General features: G+C 46.5%; 1 protein-coding gene across 2 annotated transcripts in view; it reads right to left on the bottom strand.

The window, feature by feature from the left end:
• Positions 1 to 4,602, bottom strand: part of CASR (calcium sensing receptor) — a 169,407-nt gene extending 164,805 nt beyond the window's left edge. Inside the window, exon 1 of one of the 2 annotated variants that reach the window (XM_043544356.1) lies at positions 4,315 to 4,602. The gene's annotated coding sequence lies outside the window, so the exon portion shown is untranslated. Of the gene's footprint in view, positions 1 to 4,010; positions 4,240 to 4,314 lie in introns of those variants that run through there. The other variant, XM_043544716.1, reaches the window with a different exon arrangement.
• Between the last annotated feature and the right edge of the window lie 12,470 nt (positions 4,603 to 17,072).

The following is a 17,072-nucleotide window of genomic DNA, read 5'->3' as shown; positions in this document are numbered from 1 at the left end:
TACAGCAGCAATGCTGCATCGATACAGCTGCGCCACTGTAAGCTCTGTAGTGTAACCAAAGCCTTAGGTAATAACAGGACAGACTTTCAAATGTGCAAATGTGAGCACCTCATTGTGTAGTGGATTGGGAGTTGCTTCTGACCAAGCCAAAGATGCACGTTTGAAAGAGCATTTGAAAAATTGGCCCAACAATCAATTGTAATAATACTACTTTGTATAGAGCCTTTCACCTGGGGATTTCAGTAGGGCCTTACAAACCTCAATTAATCCTCAAGACAGAACACCAGGAAGTAGATATTGGCATCCCCATTTTACAGCGGGGAAAACTGAGAAGAAGTGCCTTCCTAAGGTCAGAATCCCAGTCTGCTGCCTTAACCTCTAGATCATATGTGTATTATAGCCACATGGGAACTGATTACAACAATCCAGTGTATTTTGCATACTAACAAGTTCAGCAAGCAAGGTTTCCTTCACTCTGCAGAAATGTGGCATTCACACTTGAAATAGCCCCGGATGTGACAGGTGCAAAAATGTAACACTAAAGCTACCAGTTCTGTCAGGGCTCCACTCTATTAATGGACAGTTGGGTGGACAATGATCTTACAATGCTCGGCAGCAATTAGCGCAGGTAAAGCATTCCTCACTCCTGCGGTTAATAAGTGACTGAGAGGCATATCAACTTATGCAGTAGGAGCTGTTTGCAACCAGCAGTACACATGCAGATAAAGCGGGAGTTTATTGATGGCCAGTCTAGGCTTTGTCATTTTCCCAAGCAACACAAAGTCTCACTGACAGGTTTTATGTTGATTTAATAAAACAATTATAAAAATATTAATTATTTTTTAAAAGCACTGAGGTTTGAAAACTGTGCAAAACGTACCAGATTGATAGACATGGAGTCTGAAGTTCTCCCCTTATAGTACGTCTGCTCAGCACAAAATGACCCACGGCAATGAGTCTCAGAGCCTGGGTCAACTGACTCAGGCTTGCAGGGCTCATGCTAAGGGGCTAAAAATAGCAGTGTAGACATCCAGGCTTGGGCAGAAGCTCACACTCTGAAGCCCGGTGAAGGTGAAGAGTCTCAGAGCCCATGCTCCAGCCCAAGCCCAAATGCCTATTCTGCTATTTTTAGCCCCACACAGCAAGCAAGCCCCATGAGCCCAAGTCAATTGATCCAGCCTTAGACCTGCTGCTGCAAGGAGTGGCGGGGAGGGGTGTGTGTTGCTGTGTAGACACACCCATACTTACAGCACAACGTAAAGTACAGTTTAGGCAACAGCAGCACAGACTGCCCCAACAACATGCCTCTGCCCTTTCTAGAAGGGAAAGTGAAGTCAGGCTCAATCCTAACCCTGCTTCAGTCTACACACAAATCATGCTAACCCAGAGTTCCAGGACCCCCTGGGGTGGAGGGTCCGAGCCTGAGTCAAGCCCAGGGTTCAAGGCCTATTGTTTTGTAGTGTAGACACAGCCCCACTGGACTCGTGCTCTGGGAGTCTGCAAAAAGTATTCCACAATCCCACGGGCCAACTTTCTTTGTCCTTTAGAGAGCCAAGTTTGGTGGACAGTCACGTTTTTCCACATTGCATCATGAACAAATGGCTAGAGCGGCCACATTTTGAAAGGGCACTAGGAAGTCTGGGATATGGGTGGTTAGACTCGGGCTTGCATAATGCAGTGTAAACGCAGATGCCCCAGGTTGGGACCTAGGGATCAACAATTCCTAACCTAGGTTACAAATGAGCGTAGATGCCCAAGCCCCAGTTTAACAAACCCAGGGTGTGCTAACTCAAGTTTTACTACTAACCCTGGGCTTACATTGCAGTGTAGACATTCCATCTTCATAGTCCATTCAGTCCATGGCCTCCATGTGAAGACTGCTGAGATGACAGTGTGGTGGCAGTTTTTATGATGAGGCCACCTACCCACTTGGAAGTGAGCTGAAACAAAGTCACTTCATACAGGCCACCAAACACAAGTCACTACATACCTGAGACGGACTGAGAGAGATGACATAGAGGTGAACAGCTAGTTCTGTAGCTCATTACTAATCCTCTTTGTCACCCATCAATTTGCTTTAAACGGCTCTATTTTTCACTACTCTACACGGCACAACCACTGCAACAGCTTTCAGTTTATTCCATTAAACATCAGTTACTAAAACATTTTTTTAAGCTGCACAACTACCCAGTCACTTTACTATCTAGTCATTTAGCCCCATTACAAATATTTTTAATAATCACATTACTCACATTTTACTACTTCAATAAATCTAATGAAAACACATGTGAACCCAATCCTGGTCCCACTGAAGTCAATGACAGAACTCCCACTGAATTCAATAGGAGCAGAACTGGATTCTACATCCTTAAGGCATAAACTTGCATTTCTTATTTAGACTAAGGGCTCAATCCTGTATCTGAACAGAGCTTGGGTGCAGTGGAAGGAGCAGTGGGATAGACAGGTGATTGCTGCGAGATGATTCTTCGCTGCCCAGCCCTGGCATAAATTAAAAATACTGGGTAGCAGCTTTAATTTATGTTGTTGGCAATAGGTACCTCAGGGAGGCAGGGACTCAGCCACAACAAACCATCTCCCAGCCACACTCCCTATTCTCCTCAGACTTGCCCCTCCTACTCTTCTGGCAGGTGATAGGGCTGGTGTAAGAGGAAACAGAGTCTCTACATTGGCAGAGATTGCCTCTATACAGGGGAAATTCTCCAAGACAAATCTCCAGCAGGATTAAGCTCACTTTGTGCAATATGAGTGAAGTAGGCAGTGCAAAATTGATTTAGCAGACCAGAGAGTCTGACCCAAGGAAATTAAGGAGCGTTTAACCTGTGAGCATGTAATTGGAGGATCTGCCTTAAGAAATACTCTCTACAATAGAAAAAGTAAAATAGAAAAATATTTTATAAAATCAAAGTAAAAATGTCAAGATTATTTTACAATAACATTCTATGAAAATTGAGCTCAAAATGAAAACGTCAAAGCAAGATATGTTAGTTCACAAAATGTTTCCTTATACTTAGGATGAAATCTCTTCTAATGGTTTCATAATCTACCAGGCAGATTCTTTTGGTACATTTTCTGAGACACCATTTTTATTATTCATTTTCCATGAAGCATATTTGAGACAATTTTTTGCAGCCTGTGTGATTTCTATGTGACTAAATAGTTTTATTTTTAGGTAATTGTCTTAGCTCCACTAATTTCTCCATAAACCTCCACCTTGAGAAAACGTGTATGAATAGTACTGCTTGCCAATGAATTTTCTTTCACTTGGACACGTATATTTACAAAATACTTTAGGGCCAAATTCACAGGTTTTAAAATCAGTCCTTAATGGAAGTTTTGCCTGAGTAAGGACTACAATATTGGGCAATAGTTCGCCATTTAATTCCTATTATTTCAATGGCAAATTAATCATTTGCCTTATTACCATTACCCCTTTCAGAATGCTCTAAAACGCCCATTTTCCAAAGTATCCAAGGACGACTCTAGAGAGGCACCAGAAGAGCCCAGCAGCGGAATTTTATGCTACAACAACATGTTCCTTCTAGCCATGCATCGTAGGATGGCACTTAACCCCGGTACATATAACCAGAGGCATGAACATCTTTTAGACCTGGAATCGGCTTTGTGCAAAACCGTACGCTTCACACTGTGCTTCCCACTTTTTGTCCCCATTGGTGAAAACCTTCCAAATCCACCAAAACGTATCAGCCGTCAGCTCCTCTGCTCCGGAAGAAAAGCAGGTGAATTAAGTCCTGGGCTGATGCCAGCACAACAGAACCTGCACTAAAAACCAGCGCCCCTGGCCCAGGGGAGCTCGGCGCCGAAGGGGGGGAAGTGGTGCCCCGGGACCGGCAGCAGCTCTGGACTTAGCGGGGCTGTCTGCTCGCGCCTCACTTCCAAGCACGCTCTCCCGCAGTCACGGGCGCACCACGCCGCCCGATGCCCGCCCGCCCTCGCTCCTCAGCCTTTGCCGGGCTGCTCAGCAAACTCACCTCCCTCCCCGCGGGTGAAGGCAGCTGGCGGGAAGGGGCGCCAAGGCCATGTCCAGTCAGCGGCCCCGATCCCGCGCTGACCTTGCGAGGAGCAGGTCGGGCTGCCCCGGGCTGCCGTCCCCCCCGCGGGGGGAGCGCGGCCCCTGGCGGTCCCGCCGGCCTGCCGCCGAGAGAGCCGAGCTGGACCAGCTGGGAGCCCCGAGCGGCCGCGGAAGCGGCGCGTCCCCTCTCTGGGGCACCCGCTGCTTGCAGTCTGGAGGTAGCAGCGCCCCCGGGCTCCCGGCCCCGCCCTAGCCCCGCTCACCTCCTGCCCCGCTCCTGCCTTGGGGTCGGCTCGCTGCCTCGGCGGCGCCCAGCTCGGTGCCCGGCCGGAGGGGAGGCAGCAGCTTGCGCGCTGCGGCTGCGGAGATGCTCCAGCTGCTCGGTCTGCCCCCCGCTCCTACCCCTCCTCCGGCGCCGGCCAGGGCGGCAGCAGCGGCAGCATCTCCCGCAGGTCCCCCAGCGGCAGCAGCGGCACTTGCAGCCTCGCGGGAGCCAGCGGGGAGGGAGGAGGGAGAAGCCCCTGGTCAGCTCCCACTCCCCGCTCTCTGCTCCCTTCCCCGAGCACGTGGGCACTCACCCAGGCACATGCTCCACATGGACACGCGCCTGAAGATAGGTGGACTTACACCTCGTCACACACACACCTGCATGCACAGCGGCACCTGCTCCACACACGTACTGTGTTGTGTGTACATCCCAGTGTACAAATAAATCACTCTCCCCAGCTCCTCACACACACAAGTTCAGACAGGCAAATACACCTACTACGCAGGTGCACATACACAAATCTTAGCTGCCACAGCACACCCATGCAACCATCCTATTCCAGGAATATACTGGACTCACACTCCACATGCAATATACTGATACACCGGCTCTGCATGTGTTACCAGCATCGGCGCCGGGGGGAGGGGGGGGAGGGGCAAGGACCACTGACCGCGATACCCACTTGTGAGAACATGAACTCAGGAGCAGTGCAACGAGGGCGTTCCCCTCCCTAGGCCCCTGACTGGAGCCAGGTGGCATAACAGCGGAACCCCTTCCCTTACTCTCCCTCCCCCTTTCGGGCCACATTTGCAGCCCTTCTGGCACTGCTAGGGTTCCCATTCATCACCACAATATCTGAGAATCTCTGGAACAAGGAATTTATCCACAGCAGACTCCTATGAGGTAGGGAAGTGTTATTTTCATTTTACATGAACTGAGGCAGAGTGGAATTGATCCACATCACCTCAATCCTAGTTCAGTGCTGTGAACACAAGACCCTGACTGGGGCTCCTAAACAGAAGTAAATAATAATAATAATAATGATTACTTATTATTAATTATTATTATTATTATTTATTAAATGAAAGTGTTAGAACCATTATACAAGACACTGGTGAGACCTCATCTGGTATACTGTGTGCAGTCCTGGTCTCCCATGTTTAAGACTCAGACTGTAACAGGTGCAGAGAAGGGCTACTAGGATGTTCTGAGGAGAGGAGACTCAAAGAGCTTGGCTAGTTTAGCCTAACCAAAAGAAGGCTGAGGGGAGGTATGATTGCTCTCTATAAATACATCAGAGGGATAAATACCAGGGAGGGAGAGGAGTTATTTAAGTGCCAATGTGGCCACAAGAACAAATGGAAATAAACTGGTCATCACCAAGTTTAGGCTTGAAATTAGACAAAGGTTTCTAACCATCGGAGGAGTGAAGTTCTGGAGCAGCCTTCCAAGGGGAGCAGTGTGGGCAAAAAACCTAACTGGCTTCAAGACTGAGCTGATAAATTTATGGAGGAGATGGTATGATTGGACTGCCTATGATGGCATGTGGCCCACCGATGACTGCCAGTAGCAAAAATCCCCAATGGCCGGAGACAGGACACTAGACGGGGAGGCTCTGAGTTACTTCAGAGAATTCTTTCCTGGGTGTCCGGCTGCTGGGTCTTGCCCACATGCTCAGGGTCTAACTGATAGCCATATTTGAGGTCGGGATGGAATTTTCCCCCCAGGTCAGATTGGCAGAGACCCTGGAGGTTTTCATCTTCCTCTGGAGCATGGGACACGGGTCACTTGCAGGTTTAAACTAGTGTAAATGTTGAATTCTGTATAACATGAAATCTTTAAACCATGATTTGAGGACTTCAGTAACTCAGTCAGAGGTTAGGGATTTATTACAGGAGTGGGTGGGTGAGGTGGGGCCTGCAATGTGCTACATTGTGTGTCAGACTAGATGATCACGACAGTCCCTTCTGACCTTAAAGTCTATAAGAAAATAATATCTGTTTACCACTTTTGTAGGCTACTATAGTTGAGGCAGTTTACCCTAATACTATGAATAGGTAATGGAGATACTACAAAACTGTGTCTTTGAAGCTGAAGATTCTGGGTTGCATCTGTGCAGTTTAGTTGATGCTTGTGATTGTGTGTGTGTGACTGTAGCCACAGGTTTGCAGTATATACACACTACTGTAGTACAGTATTCGGATCTCAAGAGGTGTTACACTTAACAGAGTTTGCTCTTTTAATCTTTCTTCAACCACTGCCACCCCTGATTGTTTTTGTTGTTCTTCTCTAAATTCCCTTTAATTTCTGTTATGAGATGCCTAGAATTAAACATGGTGGACTATATTCATTGCTGATGTAACTGCATTGAGGCTGCAGTGAAGGTATACCACAGATTAAATTGGCCCAGTATTCCAGGAATGGTTTCACCTCACGTGGCAATGTAATGAGTATACTCATTTTGGAATACTCTGAATATTAGTTATTGATTTCCATGATCTACTCATGACCTCATGATATTTTATCACCTTGCAATATACCCCGTTATCACGATAACACATACGGAACATAAGCTGCTTACACCAATAAGCAGGGATACTGGAGAGACAATTGGACAAGCCTTTAAGATGTAACTGAAAGTGTGATGTTGCACCTATTTAGTTAATATTACGGTTATTGTAAGATAATTATTTAACACCCACCTGTTTCCTGTCATCCATATCATATATTGTCCAATGTCTTGCATTACTAACACAGGAAATGATTTGGGATACAGTGCATATGAATGAAACTATGCAAAATAAACTTATATTGCATTGTACAGTAGTTCACTTTCAGTTTAGAAAATGTTTGCAATTTAGGGGAAAAGGTGGAGTGTAAAATAGCAAATAAAGTGAAGACGCTTGTGCTTTGAAGGTCAGGGACAAGTCAAAAATGTTCTTTGAGGACTGCTTGGAATTATCAACAAGATTTGACCCATACAGAACTGTACATTCAGAGGCAGCGCTAGGCATAAACAGACTAAGCATTTGCTTAGGACCCCGAGTAGCTGAAGGGGGCCCCTATTCTCTTTTTATTATGTGTTGGGGGGGATATTCTTGCTTAGGGCCCCCATTGTGCGAGTACCACCTCTGTGTACAAACAAAGAAAAGCCAGGCTATGGTTAATTTGAGAACTGTGCCCAAAGGCAAAGACGAAAAATGTTTTCACTGTACCATGGCTACTGTCTTTCACTACTCTGCATCTCCATTTTACAATATAGCACAGTCACAGCTGCTACTAGGGAGACCAGATAACAGTGTGAAAAATCAAGACACTTTTTTTCAGGGGAGGAGGAAGGGATATAGTTGTATATATAAGACAAAGCCCCTAATATCGGGACGTCTGGTCACCCTAGCTGCTACCCACTGGCTGGGGTACTGGAACATTTTGGTTCATTTTGCTGACAGCCATTGAACCAAACTGTAAACCCTGTATATAATGGAAACCTCTGCAAGCCAGGGGATGCCGCAGCAACCCCAACACCCCTAGTTCCAGCACCTACGTCCACTAGCATTCATTTTTTGGTCTCCCAGTGCCTGAGATGTAGAGAAAAATCCTGTTGATCTAGTGCTACAAACGCTATAGTTCTGTTATTTTTTTCTAATCCACATTCTTATGGTGGCAGACAGCAAAGTGAATGTTGTGCCTGCTTTCTCAAATGCTAGACTTCTCTTCATGTATTTTTAATGCTGATAAAAGGGGTTGTATCGACAGCTTTGCAGACTGCAGTCTGCTGTCTGTCGCATAGCTACAGTGCAGGCAGTGATAACGCAATGGCTGGCCCCCAGAAATTGTGCAAACTTTTGTTATTGCTGGACTATATGGATTCTCCTTTTGCTGAGCTAGCAGTTACCTATGTTTCTTGAGCCAAAGGTTCTTCCCTGCTGATGACCATCATGTCTGCATGTCCGCAACACCCAGATTCATTACAGAGGAAGAGATCTTCAATTATAGGGGAGGCTGAGGTTGTTTCAATGGGTGTAGTAAATGGGAGCAATTCATTCACGATGACTAAATGCTTTAAAAGCTAGACTGGCTGTGACCCTGGAACATCTTAGTGACAACTGGCAAGGTGCACAGGGTAGGTGCAGTTGGGTTACAGGAATTGCTTGAGTCAGGCATGTACATTCTAGTTCACTAAAGAATGTTATGTGAGGTCTCAAACGAAAGCCAGGGTCACACTGGTGGTGAGGAGCCTCATAATCCCAGGTAGCCATGGGGAATCACACTGGCATTATGCTACACAAACTGGATCTACTGCTACAAGCTAGGATTAAAATATGGCAGGCAAAGTCTGCATTAGGCCTGGTAGAGAGCGAGCCTGAGAGCTCACACCCAATATATATTCGATAACATCAGCAGCTCTGGGGACTGAGGACAATCCAACAACAACTAGGCTGAGCTCCACAAATGTTATTGAACAAGTCTTATGAAGGCGTGTCCTATGTGAGTTAGCCTTAAACAAAGAGGATTAAAAAGCTCAACCTCATTCCCTCTTCATCCCTGTTGTCTTAGTTTAAAAAGGTGAAAAGTCATGATTGAATTGGCGTAACTTTTTATTTAATATGTTTAGTTCATATCTATGATTTTTTCAATATTTACCATATTGAAAAAGAACTGTAACTGTTGTACTAGGAAATAGAAATGGAAGAGACACAGTAAGGTCACATCCAGTCCATACCCCCTACTGCCAATGCAGCATTACTCCCTGCTGTACATTTTCCAGGACTTCCTCCAAACTAGTTTTGAAATGTTCCACTTTCCTGAGGAGATTATATCCCTACTGAATAGAGCCAACTACTTGGAAATATTTCCTGATATTCATCATAACTTCCCTTTGCTTAATTTCATCCATGCCTCTTTGTTATGCTCCGCACGCCTCTCCACTGGACCTCCCTCAATGACTCCTCTTCCTCCTTGGTGCTTACACTCTTCAACTTTTTGCAGACTTATTCATTAAAGATATGCACAGTTGGGCAGGGTTGGTCTGGAAGATACAAGCAGCCAAAGCAATGTCATTTGAGCAGGTATTTGTTGCACATCGGTGGGGTATCCTCCCCTGGGGAATATTTTTTTTAAAATGCAAGCTATTTGCTGAATGAAAGGGGGAAAGCCCACTGTCCATCTATTAATCACAACCAGCTTTCCCAGGCACAATCATCCTATATAGCAATGTCTCCATATATTATAAAATAAAAAGTGTATGTATTTTACCATCACATTTTGACATCAAATGTCAATCAAAATGTCTATACAGAAATTAAAAAATGAAACTTCTATGTCTCCTTTGTTTATTGTTCTTTTCTGTCTTCCTTCACTCCAGGAGCCACAGTGGGAAAGTTTGTGTCAGTTCAGAGAGCTGGGGGATTTCCCGGCTGATGGTTATTTTTGTCCTTCAGAATCTGAGCTTTCATTTAAATAAAAATTAAATCTCTAGTTTTTAGCACTGCAAAAAAAACAAACAAACAACCCCTTCTAAATCCAGCTCAGGTGTAACAGATGCAGTGACATCTGCCTCACCCTGCAGCTTCCCTGAAATAATAGCTCTGAGAGCTGTGAACTGCGCCATTCATATAAACTCTGAAGGCTACTGATGACTATTTAAATATCAGTAAGAGTAACTATTTCACTGCCTATTAAACAAAAGAAAAGGATAATACTAGTGTGAAGCTATGCACCTCAATATGTGACATCTCATTTTAGGGTCATGAATGAATGGAGGTTGGATTGTGGGCAGAGTTTAGCAGAGTTCCACTACCTAGTTTTTCCAGTGTGATCCCTTCTTCACTCCCTGATCTCGTTTCCTCAGTCATCTTCAGTTTTGCAGCATATTTACTTTAAATCTTATTTTTCCTCACCTTTTTCTTTGATTCTCACACCATTTTTATTCATCTTCATATTTATCAAGTTTGGTTCAGCTCCATGTGTGACCTCATGCAAATTATTTAATCAGCAAACTTGCATATTTACAAATAATTTGCATGAAACCATACACTTCTGCATACAAAAAATGGTATGGATTTAGTGCTGTTGAAAGGCATTGCCTTGACAGTCCTGGTAAATTAAGTCCTCTGTTTACGTTCAGAGAAGCAGGAGAGAAAGCTTCCTACACAGGCTGCTGTGCCAGCCTGCCTCAACCCTGAGCTGAGGGCTGAGACTTCCTGTAGGATCAAAAACGGTAGTTAAGTCTCCCTGGCTCATGAAGTTCTTGGCATCTTTGTTGAGTCTGCCAGTTACTGCGAATGTGCTATTTGAACTGAGATTCACCATATTCATCCAAATATGGGCTACTACAAATCTCATCAGTATTGCCAACTCCAGCCATTCTAAAAGCATGGGTGAGACCTCAAAAAATTATGATATTGGATTGAAATGCATGAGGCTTTAAATGAATAATACATTTGGGGAACTTTTTTAATTTGCCTGCTTCTTTTTGAGCCTTCTTGGGGAAGCTGCCACTCCTACTGTGTGGGTAGGGTTGCCAGGTGTCCAATTTTCGACCAGAACACCCGGCCAAAAAGGGACCCTGGCAGCTCCAGTGAGCAGCCGTTAAAAGTCCGGTTGGCACGGGGATGGCAGGCTCCCTACCCAGCTCCCCGTGGCTCCTGGGAAGTGGCCAGCATGTCCCTCCGGCTCCTAGGCGTAGGGGCAGTCAGGGGGCTTCATGTGCTGCTCCCACCCTGAGTGCCAGCTCTGCAACTCCCATTGGCTGGGAACCGCAGCCAATCAGAGCTGGGAGGCGGCACCTGCAGATGGGGGCAGCATGCAGAGCCACCTGGCTGCCCGTGAGCTTAGGAGCCAGAGCGACATGCCGCCCGCTTCCGGGAGCTACCTGAGGTAAGCGCCACCCAGAGCCCGCACCCTGACCCCCTCCCACACCCCAAACCTCTGCCCCAGCCCCCTCCTGCACTCCGAACCCCTCAGCCCCAGCCTGGAGCCCCCTTCAGCACCCCAAACACCTCATCCCTGGCCCCACCTCAGAGCCTTCACCTCCAGCCAGAGCCCTCCACCTCTCCCCACACACACTCTGAACCCCTCATCCCCACACTGGAGCCCCCTCCTGCACCCCCACCCCCTCATCCCTGGCCCCACGCCAGAGCCCACAGCCCCAGACAGAGCCATCACCCTCTCCTGCACCCCAACCTCTCTGCCTCAGCCCGGAGCCCCCTCCCACACTCTGAACCCCTTGGCCCCACCCCACAGTCTGGAGCCCCCTCCTGCACCCCAAACCCCTCATCCCAGGCCCCACCACACTGCCCACACCCCCAACCAGAGCCCTCACCCCTTCCTGCATCCCAACCCCCTGCCCCAGCCCAGAGCCCCCTCCTGCACCCTGAACCCCTCATTTCTGGCCCCACCTGGGAGCCAGCACCCCCGGCCAGAGCCTGGTGAAAATGAGTGAGTGAGTGAGAGTGGGGGAGAGCAAGCGACGGAGAGATGGGGGATGGAGTGAGTGGGGGCGGGGCCTTGGAGACAGGATAGGGCAGGGGTGGGGTCTTGGGGAATGGGTGAGGCAGGGGTGTTTGGTTTTCTGCAATTTCACTGGGTAAAAGAAGTGGGAGCGAGGACTCAGATCCTTTCGCTAGCCCACTTTACCGGGGTAGTGCAGAAGCCAGGAAAGTTCCCCACAATAACGGGACTATTCCCCCACTTACATTAAGGAATTAGGCTGTATCTTGATTCAGGCCTAAGTAACTTTGGTTGGCCAAATGTTTAACAAATGGTAGCATTGCTATGAAATGCTTAAAGCAGCTTTCTGAAGGTAGGCAAAAGATTATATACATATCCTAGCTGCTACCCTGATTCTTAGGTATTTTCCCCATATCATAATGAATTTATTGTCATGAGAATGTGTGGAAATGAGTGAATCTCGACTAAGTCATGAATAGGGCCTGACCAAATTCGTGGCCATGAAAAACACGTCATGGACTTTGAAATCTGTTCTCCCACCCTTGAAATCTGGTCTTTCGCATGCTTTTACCCTATACTATGTAGTTGAGAGTGTAGGTCAGGTCTGAATGAATGCTTCCCTGACAGCTAGCTGGGAGGGGGAGAGACTTTGGGTGTGTTTATGTAAACACAGTTTGTTCCTCCTCTGCTTAGATATTCAGCACATAGAGCGGTGTCAAAGTAATCAATTTTGGCTGGTGTTGGGTACAAATCACTTTAGTACTGAATACAGGGGTAGTGAAATGCTGTTACCAAAATGTTATAATTACTGTAGAAATACAGGGAAGCAGGACAGTGCTTAACCTGTCCCAAATGAGTGGGGTTGCCTTCAGCTAAAAGGACCTCGTTAAGCCAGGGGCTTGAATGCCAGAGTCCTGTGAAAGTAAGAGGGGTAGGGACAGATGTCCTCACTAGGAGGCTGCACAGCCTCACCAAGGGTCCTCCCTGGACTGGTTTAACTTGTTCCTCTCCACCATTTAAAGAAAGAGCTAAATGGGCTTCATTATGAGCTTCTTTGTTGTTTTAAAATGCTCAAATCAAAGCTAAAAATCACTGATAGGTGAAATCACTTGTGTGGGGCTGTGTTCTGCCCAGAGCTGAAAATCACTAAGAGCTGAAATCACTTGTGGCAGGACCATGTTTCTGCCCAGAGCTAAAAATCACTGAGAGATTGACTAGCAGAGGTCACATTGGAGAGGTAGGCAGGCAGGCGCGGCCAGCAAGAGAGGCGAGCAGGCGGCTGGCTGGAGCCCGGACTGCGGAGAGAGCATGGTGAATCTATGCAGAGAATCCATGCACCTCTGAACTCTGGATCTGCACTGACCAGGGACAACCACTGTGAGTGTGGTGTTAAGGTGGCGGGAAGACATTGTAGGAACTTTGGTGTTGGACTCAAGAACCTGAAGGAAAGGACACTGCCTAGCATACTCTGGGGAGGGTGTCTTGCTCATGCTTTTATGTTTATGAATACCGCTAGTGCTGTGTTCTCAGATTAATACTAGGTTAGATTAATTAAAAAACTCTTTCTACCTCAGCCTCTGTGCTTGAGAGAGGGGAAAATTGCCTCTTAGAGGCGCTCATACACATCCAAATGAGTGACAGTCTTAGATTCCAAAAGGTCATAGTAGCTGCTGTATATGCAAGCTCTATGTCCTTTAGGGCTAATCCAAACTAAGCAGCTTGGGGATGCCTTGCATATGCATAGGGCAAGTCTACACTACAAAATTAAGTTTAGCTAAGTTACACTGACGTACAGCCACCACAGCAATTAATGAGCTTTTGCACGTCCACACTTTTGCACGTCCACACTATGCTCCTTGCGCTGGCGGTGTGCATACTCACTACCAGTGCCTGCATCAATCCAGAGAGCAGTGCACCATGGGTAGCTATGCCATCGTGCAACTCACCACCATCTAGTGCACGATGTTTGGGAAGGGCTTTCGGTGCGCCTCGTGATGGCAAATGAATTGCGCAGGAGTGACATGGTTTCAACATTCCTTGATGCATTTTTGTACCTGCCATAATTGTACCTGCATCCCAGAATGTTTTGCACCTCTTTTTGAAAGCTCTACAAACCTGCACATCTGCCATCTGTGTGAGAAGCATTCTGCACAGCTCTGCACTATTGTGAGGAGTGTTGTGAGCACAGGGCACTGATCCTGTACTATTTGCAGAGCCGCCAGAGGAGAACACGATGATTCCTTGGAAGCTAGCTTGCAGTGGGACACAGACAGAAACAATTCAAGGTTGCTGTTAGCATTCACAGAGCAGCTGCAGATGGTGGTACGCTGGTTCTAGTCCAGAGAAACAAGCACTGACTGGTGGGATTACATCATTATGCAGGTCTGGGATGACGAGCAGTGGCTGCAGAACTTTTGGATGCGCAAGTCCACATTCCTGGATGCATGTGCTGAGCTCACCCCAGCCCTCCAGCGCAGTGACACCAAATGAGAGCTGCACTGCTAGTGGAAAAGCGAGTGGTGATTGCTGTGTGGAAGCTTGCAATGCCAAGTTGCTATTGATCAGTTGGGAATCAATTTGGAGTGGGAAAATCTATGGTGGGGGTTGCTGTGATGCAAGCATGCAAGGCCATTAATCATGTCTTGCTACGAAGGACTGTGACTCTGGACAATGTGCCGGATATAGTGCATGGTTTTGCAGCAATGGGGTTCCCAAATTGCAGTGGGGTGATAGATGACATGCACATACCAGTTTTGGCACCAGACCATCTTGCCACAGAGTACATCAACAGAAAGGGCTACTTTTCCATGGTATTGCAAGTGCTGATGGATCACTGGTGATGTTTTACCGATGTGAGATGGTCAGGGAAGGGGCATAACACACACATCTTTAAGAAGAGTGGCCTGTTCAGAAAGCTGCTGTGATTCTCTATGGAATATGAGTGACCATTTATAATATTGATATCAGTATTTCAAAATTTCAGTGAATCTTACAAGATATGTCATGTGAGGTATCAGTGGAAAAGTTATGATTTGCCAGGTATCATGAATTACAAATATGTGTGATACATCTGTATTTCAAACTTGTGCTGTGTTTCTGGGTGACACACCAAAACAGATTGACATCAGCACTATCCAGCACTTTGATGGCCTGTCAAAGGCAATCAGCTATTATAATTAACCCATTGAGAGAAGGCAGGGGCTACATCTTATGAATCAGCAAGACAAGCAGGGGCATGCCTATGGACAGAGAACTCTAAGGCTTTTCTATGTTATGTGCTGTGAAGCTTGCATTTGGGACAAAGGAAGTACAAGCCACATGGCAAGGATTATAAAACGGCAGCTGCATCTTCTCCATTTTGTCTTCAATCCTGCTTCTCATCTCTGGAATAACTTTCTATAAACTGAAGCTCTGAACAAAGGATTGAATGACCCATCCAAGCTGCGGATGTGTTCCAGAGGGACTTTCAAGCCAGCAAACTCAACAATACTGCTGAGAATCTGATATATGGACTCTGTGTTTGTATGTAACTGACTGCTTTGATCATTTAACAACTCTCTTCTTGTTCTTTTCTTTTGTAATAAACTTTTAGTTTTAGATACTAAAGGATTGGTTGGCAACATGGTATTTTGGGTAAGCTCCAAACTAATATTGATTTGGTAATGTAGGTGGCCCTTTGGGGATCAGAACATTTTTTATAGTGAGCAGAGTTTTAAATAACTTCTTACTGTATTGGACCTAGGTGCTGACTGGGAGCCAGAGAACTAGAATGTAATAAAGGGGGCTGTGTGATTTATTTTTTTTGCTTCTTGATAACCAGTGAGGGGTATCTGAAGCAGAGTTTGTGACTGGTTGGTTAGTCTAACTTCAATGTTAACCACCAGTTTTGGGAGACCATTTCAATAGTGAGCCATAGTAATGTGTTGTAGTGTGCTCTGTCTAGCATTGGTTTTGTTTGTTTGTTTGTTTTTGCACCCTGGGATGAACCTTGTAATGAGTGCTGTGTATGTAGTACTATAAGATTACAAATGCACCTATTGCTATTATCTGTGAACAATGTCACAACATATGCGGGCTCGGGCTAAACTAAATAAAGATGAACTAAGTTCTCATAGACAGACTTTTATTCCAAATAGACATTTATAACTGAATGAAACTTTATAAATACAGGGAAAGAACCTTTGAAGGGGAAAGAACAGTCAATTTCACAAACACATGCACTAAGTGAATCTTCCACAGGTGAGTGTAGGGGCAGATGTGATTGTCCGTACTCTCCCCTGCGGTGGAGTGGTAGTGCAGTGGCCTGTGATACCATGTGGAATGTGAGTGGGGGGTGCAGGGAGGTCCCAGAATGCAGTTCTCTGTGGGCTGCAGAGGGAGGTGAGTACAGGTCTCTTGAACCTGAAGGTTAACAAAAGTCTCCAGCATGTTTGTTTGCCTCTTGCAAAGCACCAGCATCTCCTGTTGCATGTCCATCCTTTTCTCCTCTCCGCTCTATCCCTGTCCATTCTGTCCCCAAGGGTGATCTTCTGAGCCATGTGCTCAGTATCCAAAGCACCAGAGGCTTACATGATCTCTTGCAACATCATCCCACCTCCTCTTCCTTCTCCTTATCTGGCTGAGCTGCTCCGCTAATATGGATGGAGAGACCATCAAGGCCAAATTGCTAGCTGCAAAGGAGGCAATGCACAGAGGTACTATTGAGATGTTTTCACTCCCCTGGATCCACACAAGTTGCAAGCACAGGTCTCACTTCTCTATGAGATTTATAGAGCATGGTGGCAGTCACAGCCATGGTGAGTGCGGCCTGGGGAGGGAAGGGGCGAGTTGGGACAATAAGCGGGGGATAGCTCACAGGTATGAGCATATGCAGATGTGGCAATTGAACTGAATACTGGCACCATTTTCCACAGGCGGTGGTGATTTTAGCTAGTCTCCTCCTGAGGGTAACAGGTGAAAGGGAACAGCTCCTGCTTGCGTCTGGCTGCAGATAGAGGCCATATGCTGCTAGCCTGTGTGCTGCAATGATGCCTGCTGAAGCAATTGCTGAGTGGTGTGGGAAAGTGTCCTGCCAAGGCAGTAGAAATAAGGCAACCCTTCCCCAGAAACCTTTGACAGAGGACTGTAGACTACCCTTCAGGAAAGTTTCCTCGAGATCTCTATGGAGGATTCACAGGACATCCTGGTGCACATAAACAAACTGTTCTGCAGGGCTCCCTCAGCCTAACTGTACGAGGGAATGAGAGACAGATAGCAACTCTACCTTTATTGGTTATTCGACTCCTCTTCTAGCATGATTAA

Source organism: Chelonia mydas, chromosome 1 (assembly GCF_015237465.2).
Source record: "Chelonia mydas isolate rCheMyd1 chromosome 1, rCheMyd1.pri.v2, whole genome shotgun sequence".
NCBI lineage: Eukaryota > Metazoa > Chordata > Testudines > Cheloniidae > Chelonia > Chelonia mydas.
This window is presented reverse-complemented; position numbering and strand designations above follow the sequence as displayed.